The sequence below is a fragment of the Panthera uncia genome, chromosome D4 (genome assembly GCF_023721935.1).
Source record: "Panthera uncia isolate 11264 chromosome D4, Puncia_PCG_1.0, whole genome shotgun sequence".
Classification (NCBI taxonomy): domain Eukaryota; kingdom Metazoa; phylum Chordata; class Mammalia; order Carnivora; family Felidae; genus Panthera; species Panthera uncia.
In genome coordinates this window covers 18,982,012-18,990,252 of record NC_064807.1, presented here as the reverse complement: position 1 = coordinate 18,990,252, position 8,241 = coordinate 18,982,012, and the positions used below count along the sequence as shown (strand labels likewise).

Sequence of the window (8,241 nt, the reverse complement as noted above, 5' to 3'; positions counted from 1 at the left end):
TTTTTTAGGTAAATTTAGAAAGGAGAACCAGAAGAATAATTTAGTGGCCATTTTGTTTATTACAAATAAATTTGATAGCCTCCTTCTCATTAAAAAACAACAACAATAACAACAGCAACACAGCTCCACTTTATAGGAGATGGTTTATATTCGATTTTGTAGGTGCCTATTCAATATAGTCATGATTTTTATTACAGATGAATTTTTAAGGACCTGAAACAGCTTTCACAGTTGTGTGGCTGCGTGCTATGCTAAACTTAGCAGAAAAAAGGAACAGATTTTTCTTCATGATCCAGGCAAACTTACACTTGAGAAGAAATGAACTAGATTTTCCAAGGATGATTTTGATTCCAGCATTCATGTTAATTTTTCTTTAAGGGGAGGTTATTAGTTCTGTTGACATTAATGGAAATGTTGATTGGGTGTTGTAGAGGAAAAGCAGGGAACTCAAATGGTACATCTTGGGAGAGAGAAGCCATTTTAAGAAGGTTAGGATTGCTTTCTTCCTAAGGAGGTAGAGGGAGGGAGCCTGTTTGCTCCACACACTGTTTTGGCTTGAGGGAAATACAAGTATTTGTAGCAACAAATTTAAAGTCTAATTTCCTTGTTTCAGCTGGGAGGGTGATGACATTTTTCAAAAGGAAACTGGTATCATGGCTTTTAAGCAATGTTAAGATCTTTGCAGAATTCATCCTAGGGAAGTGTGAAATAGCAATAGAAGGTAAAAAGTGTGATTGCTGGTAATTAAATCTGTGGCAATAACTGACTTCAGTAAACAGTGAATGTTTTCTCCTGTGCTGCCGAATGGAGTAACATTGAAGACAGAGCTGTTCTCAGACCCAAACACTGTTTTACGTGAACAGCTGTTACTAATAAAATGATAGGAAGTTGTTCCACGATCACCTTTGATTTGTAATGTTACCGATATGTAAAAATCTGTCTGATTTCTCATCTATCATGCAGTAAAAAGAAAAAAAATGACCTAACCATGCTGTTGGAAATGAGTTCCTAAATTCTAGGTGGTTGGCCATGGATCTGGACTTGACAAACAAAAATATCCGTATTTTGATGCTGAGAACCAAAATCTGAATTCACTGACTAGCTCTGGGGTTGACCTTTATACCTAGCAATAATTTCTGAGATCAGAGCAGAATATTTTGTTAAAAGACTTCATGGTTAAATTTTAAGAACAAAATTCGTGTGATTTAAAAATAAAGTTAAGAACATACTTCAAATTCATTTATTCCACAAACACTTGTCAGTTATTGGAAAATAAACACTTCCTCCAATTTTTTTTTTAAATCAGGCATATCTTATGAAAGAACAGCTGCATAGAGAATGCTGGTCAAATGAGCAAGTATTAAGCCCCTCATTGATGCAAAATAATGTGCTGTGTGAGATACTCCTTATTTCATACTCGCCAGCAACGAAGACTACAAGTACTTTTCACAGTTTTGCTGTTTCCCAGTAGACGCCCTCAGACAGACATGTCCTTCTGAGTTTTATCCTTCCTGGCATTGGCTTTTCTATTGGCTCTTAATACAGAGAAGAAACCAAAATAATCTCAAGGCCATTGTACAAGCTTCCCGGGGATTACACAACTGGAGAAAGCAGATGATCTTGAGAATTAACTTCCTAGGAGTGTATCGGCAAGAATGCCTTCAACCATGAGAAGTCATTACTGACCGACCACTTGCCCTGAGCACTAACTGGGTTGGAAGCTCCTTGAGGCCAAAGATGGCGGCTTTGGTCTTGTTTAGTTTTGTTTGGTTTTGTTTTGTTTTTTGTATCCCAGCATAGACAAAGCCTTGCTCAGTTCACAGTGATTCTGTTGTCAGTAACTGGGGGCTTGTGGGCACAGAAGGGTGGGCAGCTGGATTCTCCAAAGAAAGGGCAATCAGAGGACATGAATGTACACTTCTTGCTTCCGTCTAACGTGCATCATCCACATGTTCTCCATTTGCCACACTCCTCTTTGCCGTTTCGTGGGCCACCTGGGGCACGGTGAAAGCAGTTGGGTTTTAACAACGGAATAGTCTTTGTCTCCCGGTCCTGCTTCTCATTCATTGTCTAGCGGGAGTGATTCAGTTGAGCGTTCTCATATTGTTTCAGCCTGAAAAGCCGATAGAAGCGTATGCAGCAGTTTGAATGGAAAACTGTTACACAGGTCCTTTGAAATTTAAAAATTCCATGCACCTTTATTACAGGATTAATTTTGGATCGTGAGCAGTTGGGACTACTTAAGAAACAAAGTAGTTGTTTCAAGGAAGTGCCGAATAGATTGTGGTGCGGTTGGGAACAGGAATGTCATTAATGCCATTGTATTCCTGAAACCTCACAGAAAGGAACAATAATTGATCCACAGAAAGAGCGAGAGTGAGACTTTTTGGCTCTGTTGCAGGAAGTGAATAGTGATGTTTAGAAACACAGTCATGCATAATTCTAAAATAGCCTTGAGTTTTTTTCCCTTTAGAGAACTGAAATCATGTATTAATTGCCTCTTCCTGGAATTTGACTTTTTTTTTGATCACCACTAGTTGTTAAAAAATCAAGAGTTTTTCTTTTGCTTTTTTACATTTTCAAGACTCTGATGAAATCTTTATTTTTATTGTTTCTTCCCTACCTTTCTTTTTTCTGTTAGGGCAAGCAGGGTGATTGCTGGCATCTTCTGTATACTTCCTGGTGACTGCAACTAAAGATCAGCACTTTGGGGCACCTGGGTGGCTCAGTCGGCTAAGCGTTCTACTTCGGCTCAGGTCATGATCTCATGGTTGGTGGGTTCCAGCCCTGTGTCGGGCTCAGTGTTGACAGCTCGGAGCCTGGAGCCTGCTTAGGATTGATTCTGTGTCTCCCTCTGTCTCTTCCCCTTGTTTGCTCACACTCTGTTTCTCTCTCTCTCTCTCTCTCTCTCTCTCTCTCTCAAAAGCAAACATTTAAAAAAATAAGACAAGCATTTGAGTGGCTTACCCGCCCGTTATTCCAGCTGTTTGCTACAGCCCCCTTCTGTGCAAACACCGCCCATTCATTTACCCTTTCATCCCAGTGCCCTTTGGTGCCAGGAGGGGTTTCTTAGACTCCCTGGCATGCACATTTCTTTAAGATTTAGGGAACTTCCAAGTTGGTGCTTCCTTCAAACATGTGGCTGTGAGCTGGTGAGGGGAAGTTGGGTGCTTTACTACACTAAAAGGGCACTTGTGAATGTGCTTGTAGGAGATAATTAACTCTCTTTAGCAACACTTGAGTCCCCGGAACAAAATACATTGTTACTGAACAAAATGTAGAATTCTCCTTCCTTTTCCAGAGGGCAGGGACTGGAGACCGGTTCACGATTCCCAGCAGAGAGTGAGTGAGCCAGTGCTGGATAATCTATCACACCCCACTGGGTTTCAAAATAGGATGCAGCGCGTTTGCTAGAAAGGAGGACGGTGCGTGTAGGCCTGTGTGGAGTAAGAGCGAATCTTCCCCATTTTCATGATGTGAGCATTCTCATCTCCGTACCTAGAGAGCCTTAAAGCCCCTCTAATTGTATTTCTGTACAGATGGTGGGGGGGGGGGGGTAGCATCAGCAGAGGCCTTTGCTTTTGTTACACCCAGTCAGCCTGAGCATGTTTTGGGGTTTGTTTTTTTAAGGCAAAGATACAGTGTTAGTTTCTGACCCTCTGAGCGGATATTTTAGGACCTCCCCTTTCCAGAGCGGCTTCATTATACTACACGTTCTTTCTGCAGATGGTAAGTGCAGTTTTCCTCTTGTCCTAAAGAGCTGACCCATTTCCTGTGACTTGTTCTAATAATACAGGATGACTTTAATTCTTGTTCCTAGTTTGCCCTTAAAAGAATGCCAGGGTGCTTGCTACGGATTTAACTCTTGTCTTTCTAACACTCGTGATATTTTTTGAGAATTGGTCAAGCACACAGAAGCAGTAGCAGGCACTGTGGAAGTTTATTTGGGTAAATAAATACCCCCCCCCCCCCACACACACACATTGGTTTAGTTTTGTGTGTTTTTTCTAAAACCTGTAACTAAAGGGAGGTCAAGCGGTCGGTCCTGCCCTACATCTCTTTGAACTATTGTGAAGGTGTTTCTTCAGGGAACAGGATTTGTTCCTGGACTGTTTCTACAGAGACCTGTAGAATGAAGACATTGGACCGAACCTCACGGCTGTCTGAACGTTGAAACTTGTTCTGCTTCCCCGTCTGCGGCTCTGGCCTCTTGGCCACCTTCTGCCCAGGCTCATCCCTGGGGATGAGGGGCCCCGAGCCCCAGCCCTCTGCAGTGGTGACAGGCCCTCTGGGAGGCATCGGCAGGTCTGGTGGACTCCTGGCTGCCCTCACCGTCCTCTCCTTCCCTTCCGGAAGACACCCTGAGCACCCTGCGGGAGGCTCGGCGGCTCCGGGGAAGAGTGAGGAGGCATCAGCGAGTCTGGCCAGAGCGGCCCCCATGCCGCCTGGCACGCCGCTGATAGTTTCACTGCCTTCACAGGCAATGGTATCAAAAGCCTCCTGTCATATCAGCATGGGTCTCTTGCTTCCTGCAGGAAGGGCGATATCCTGGCAGGCGCAGGGGTGGAGCCTGCGGACCAGGCAGCGTTCAAGGGCTGCCCTGCCTCAGGCCCCTGCCCCGGAGCTTTCGTGGGTACCCTTAGACCGCTGTCTTTGGCCCACTGCTACTAGTTTTTTCCCCTTCATTGGGCTTTTTAAGCATTGCTTTCCATTTGCTTGCAGAGAACCTGCTGCCCAAGGCCGTGTCTGCCATTTTCAGTGAGAGCGGGTCGGTCATCTGAGTCTGGGCTCCAGGAGTGCCTCACACCTTGGTGGAGCACGTTTGGGGGACTGCTGTGTATTGGGAGCCGGTAGACTCCTTTTCTAGCACCTTCCAGGGGAGATTTAGAATCAACCCAGGAACGGAGCATTTATGTCCATTTCTTCTTACATTCCTGTGCCCATCTTTTTTTTTTTTTTTTCACGGGGCCTTTATTGAAATCAGAAAATTTCAATTTTTCTGGACTGTTTTTCTGAACTGCCCTTAGTTGTCATGACCATGTTCAGAGAAACTTCAAGGAGGCGACTTCCTGTGTCTCTTGTCTGCATTCTGGAGATCGGGCTCTGTGACCAAAGAAAGAACAGCTAGACTCACAGCCTAGGTCTGCAGAAGAGCCCAATTCCCCTGGAGGTGCCCGGCAGGGGTCTGGCACTCGTCGACCCCTGCTTTCCTCCCGGCCGCAGCCTCTTCCTCATTATCTTGTCAGCTTGATTTTGGATATGGAGTTGGACAGGTGCAGGGGAAAAGGAGAGCAGTCACAGGTGAAGGAGAGTAATGGGAGTCTGGCGGGGCTTGGCTGGACAGAGGCTGTTGTTCCCTGGAGGGGTGGTGCGGTGGTGTCTTCGCTAGACTCTGGAGGAAGGAAAGGAGAAGAACAGAGAGGTGCTCTGTGCGTTGGCCTGTGGTTGGAAAGAGCCAGGCCAATGCAGCTTCTCTTACGAGCTCCACTGCCCCCTTGCATTTCCTCATCTGGTCACGTCTCCTGTGCCCTTGCTTCCCCGATCCCAGATTGGGAGAGGAGCAAGGGCAGCAGTCTGCTTGTGTGGGAGGTGCTCTTGTTGCATGCGTCCTCCCCTGACCTTTTACCCCCACAGATGGTTAAATAGACCAGGCACAAAACTCATGTCAAGCAGTGTCCTGAGAAAAACCATTCACACATAAAAAAGAAAATGTGCACCATGATTCGTGTGTGTGTGTGTGTGTGTGTGTGTGTGTGTGTGTGTGTGTGTGTATTTAACCTGGCAGCTGCTTAACGTGACAGAAATGCATCTCTTACTGTATTGAGAACTCTGTATTGAGAATCTGGCGATGGGTTATTAGAATGTCTCTTGAGAGATCCTCGTGCAGGAAATCTGCTTTCACCTGGCTTGCTTCTCCTACAATAGAGCACCTGTCAGTTGCCCAAGGCAATAAGTAGATACATAGTAGCCTGAGATAGTCTTGCCAAAGTGGATTCACACTCACTGTGGAGGTATGTAATACATGGAAGTAATCTTGTAATTTTAGCTGATCAAGGCACCTGCCAATTGATTGTGTTCTCTTAGGAGCTGTTCACATTCTGGGGCTATTACATCTGAGCCCAGGGAGTAGATTACTCAATAAGCCCTGAAGCCTGTTTCCATTTATGACCAGCATTTGAAATGGGGTGCTTTTGTTCATGATAGAATCGAGTTATGAGGATTTCTTGACTCGAAAATGTAGGCAAATATATATTGAATAATTTGAATAATTTGAGAACAGAAGTAGGAAGAGCAGAAACAAAAGATACTTGAAATCAACCCCTATTTTCATTACCAATCGATTCCTAATGGGTCAAGGACTAACACTTTGCCAAGCTATCGGATCCTCTTGGAGCCAACTCAGATAGGACACAGATTGTGGAGATGGACGGTCCTTGCTGTGGTCCAGACTAATAAATGGCATGTCCTCTGCACCTCCTATATTATGTGTTGGGTCACCACCTGAGATGTTATCCAGAGCACATTAGAAATGACTAAAACATTTTGGGCACATACTAGTCTCTTGTAACGTCGAGTCCCCAAAGTTTCCCATGTTCTGTGAGAGAATATACCTATATGTTGCTTGATTAGTTTCTGATAAGCAATTTGTATTTCCCTACGCATACAGTTCTTCACAAAAGGTTGCATTTTAATGGGCGAAATCATAGGACTTCATTAATAGTATTGCTTAGGAAATCTTGATTCCAAATATATTTTCATGAAAATCACCAGCTGTGTCCTTTGAGAAACCCATTTGCTATAAGGGCTTTCCACTCCAGGCCATGCTTATTGTGGGAACAGAGATTCTTGTGTAAGGTTTTTCTAAATCCCTAGAGTCTATCTGTGAATTGCTACTCAAATTACAGTGTATCCTTCCCAGAATTAATTAATGCATATGCATCCCAGTGTATTGAATCATGTGGCCACACAATGATTTTTTTTTCTATTAAATACATTCTGTCTTTATATAATCTATCTTCAGACAGCATGCTATTGCCTGAGTTTATATTGTATTTTATTCTCTTTTTGGAGCAAATTAAGAGCACTTGAGATAGTTATCCTTTGGTGGTATGATTGTCTTCTAAAATAGTAAAGTTTAATGATGAGAAGAACTGTCGTATTTAATAGAGTTTGAGTCAAGAAGTGTTTATTTCCTTCCAGTTAAGAATTTTCTTACATTCTTAAGAAATACATTATTTTGTTTTCACATTGCCCTTCAAAAGAATGAGTCCGTTCTATGTGAATAACTTTTTTTTTAAAGGGTGTTAACCTTTTTTGAAGTATAGTTGATACACAATGTTACATTAGTTTCAGGTGTACAATGTTATTATGTTTCATTGTTCAGTGATTTTGAAATCTTATAAATAATGGAATCGTTTCTTTACACAAAGTTTGAAATTTTAAAAAAATTTATTCATGAACTTATTCGGAGTGTACTAACTTAAACATGATTTGTGTGAGTGTGTGTTCCTTTCTAGTCTGTTTTATTTTTATATGTGTCTTGCTCAGGTGTAATCATACTGTGTAATAATATAACATTGTGTTGTAAGCATTTTCTATATGACTGTATAGACTTCATATTAATATTTAGAATTTAGAATTGCTGTATAATATTCTTTTAAAGGATACATATTAATTTGCTTGCTTACTCTCATTTTTTTGGACACCTAGATTTCTCTCAATGTTACTGTTTTGAAAATAATGCTGTGATGGAGTTAGCATTTTTTAAACACACACATGCTTTTAGAATAGATTAATAGAAATGTTAATTCTAGGTCTGAGGTTATGAAAAAGTTTATGACTTGATTGCACACACCTAAGACACATTTTGAAGTGATTGTATGCAATTTGCAATATCATGAGCAATATTATGAGAGTATTAATGAGTTAACAGGCAAAAAAAAAAAAGGTATGTGATTTTAAAATTTGCATTTATTTGATCACTAGTGAGAATGATCATTTGCCCATGTGTTTCTAGTTGAACTTATTATTTTGTAAGTTGTCTCCTTATTTCCTTTGTCTGTTTATGAGTTCTGAACATGCATATGAAGTTTGCCATTTTCATATTTACTGTAAATAACCCCAGTGTTTTGTTTTTCTTTGTCTTTGTTTTGAACTGTTTAATACAGAAGTTTTTAATTATTTTGAAGCCAAATATGTTGATCTTTTTCTATTCTGTTTTGAAATAAAGGTCTGATTCTG

General features: G+C 41.8%; 1 protein-coding gene and 1 long non-coding RNA gene across 3 annotated transcripts in view; both read left to right on the top strand.

Moving 5' to 3' along the window:
* LOC125925255 (uncharacterized) overlaps positions 1 to 4,103 on the top strand; it is a 9,583-nt gene extending 5,480 nt beyond the window's left edge. Inside the window, exon 2 of the long non-coding RNA XR_007458753.1 lies at positions 9 to 4,103. This is a non-coding gene — a long non-coding RNA (uncharacterized LOC125925255). The remainder of the gene's footprint in view (positions 1 to 8) is intronic.
* Positions 1 to 8,241, top strand: part of GNAQ (G protein subunit alpha q) — a 354,951-nt gene that overhangs the window by 42,882 nt on the left and 303,828 nt on the right. The gene's annotated exons all lie outside the window — the stretch shown is intronic.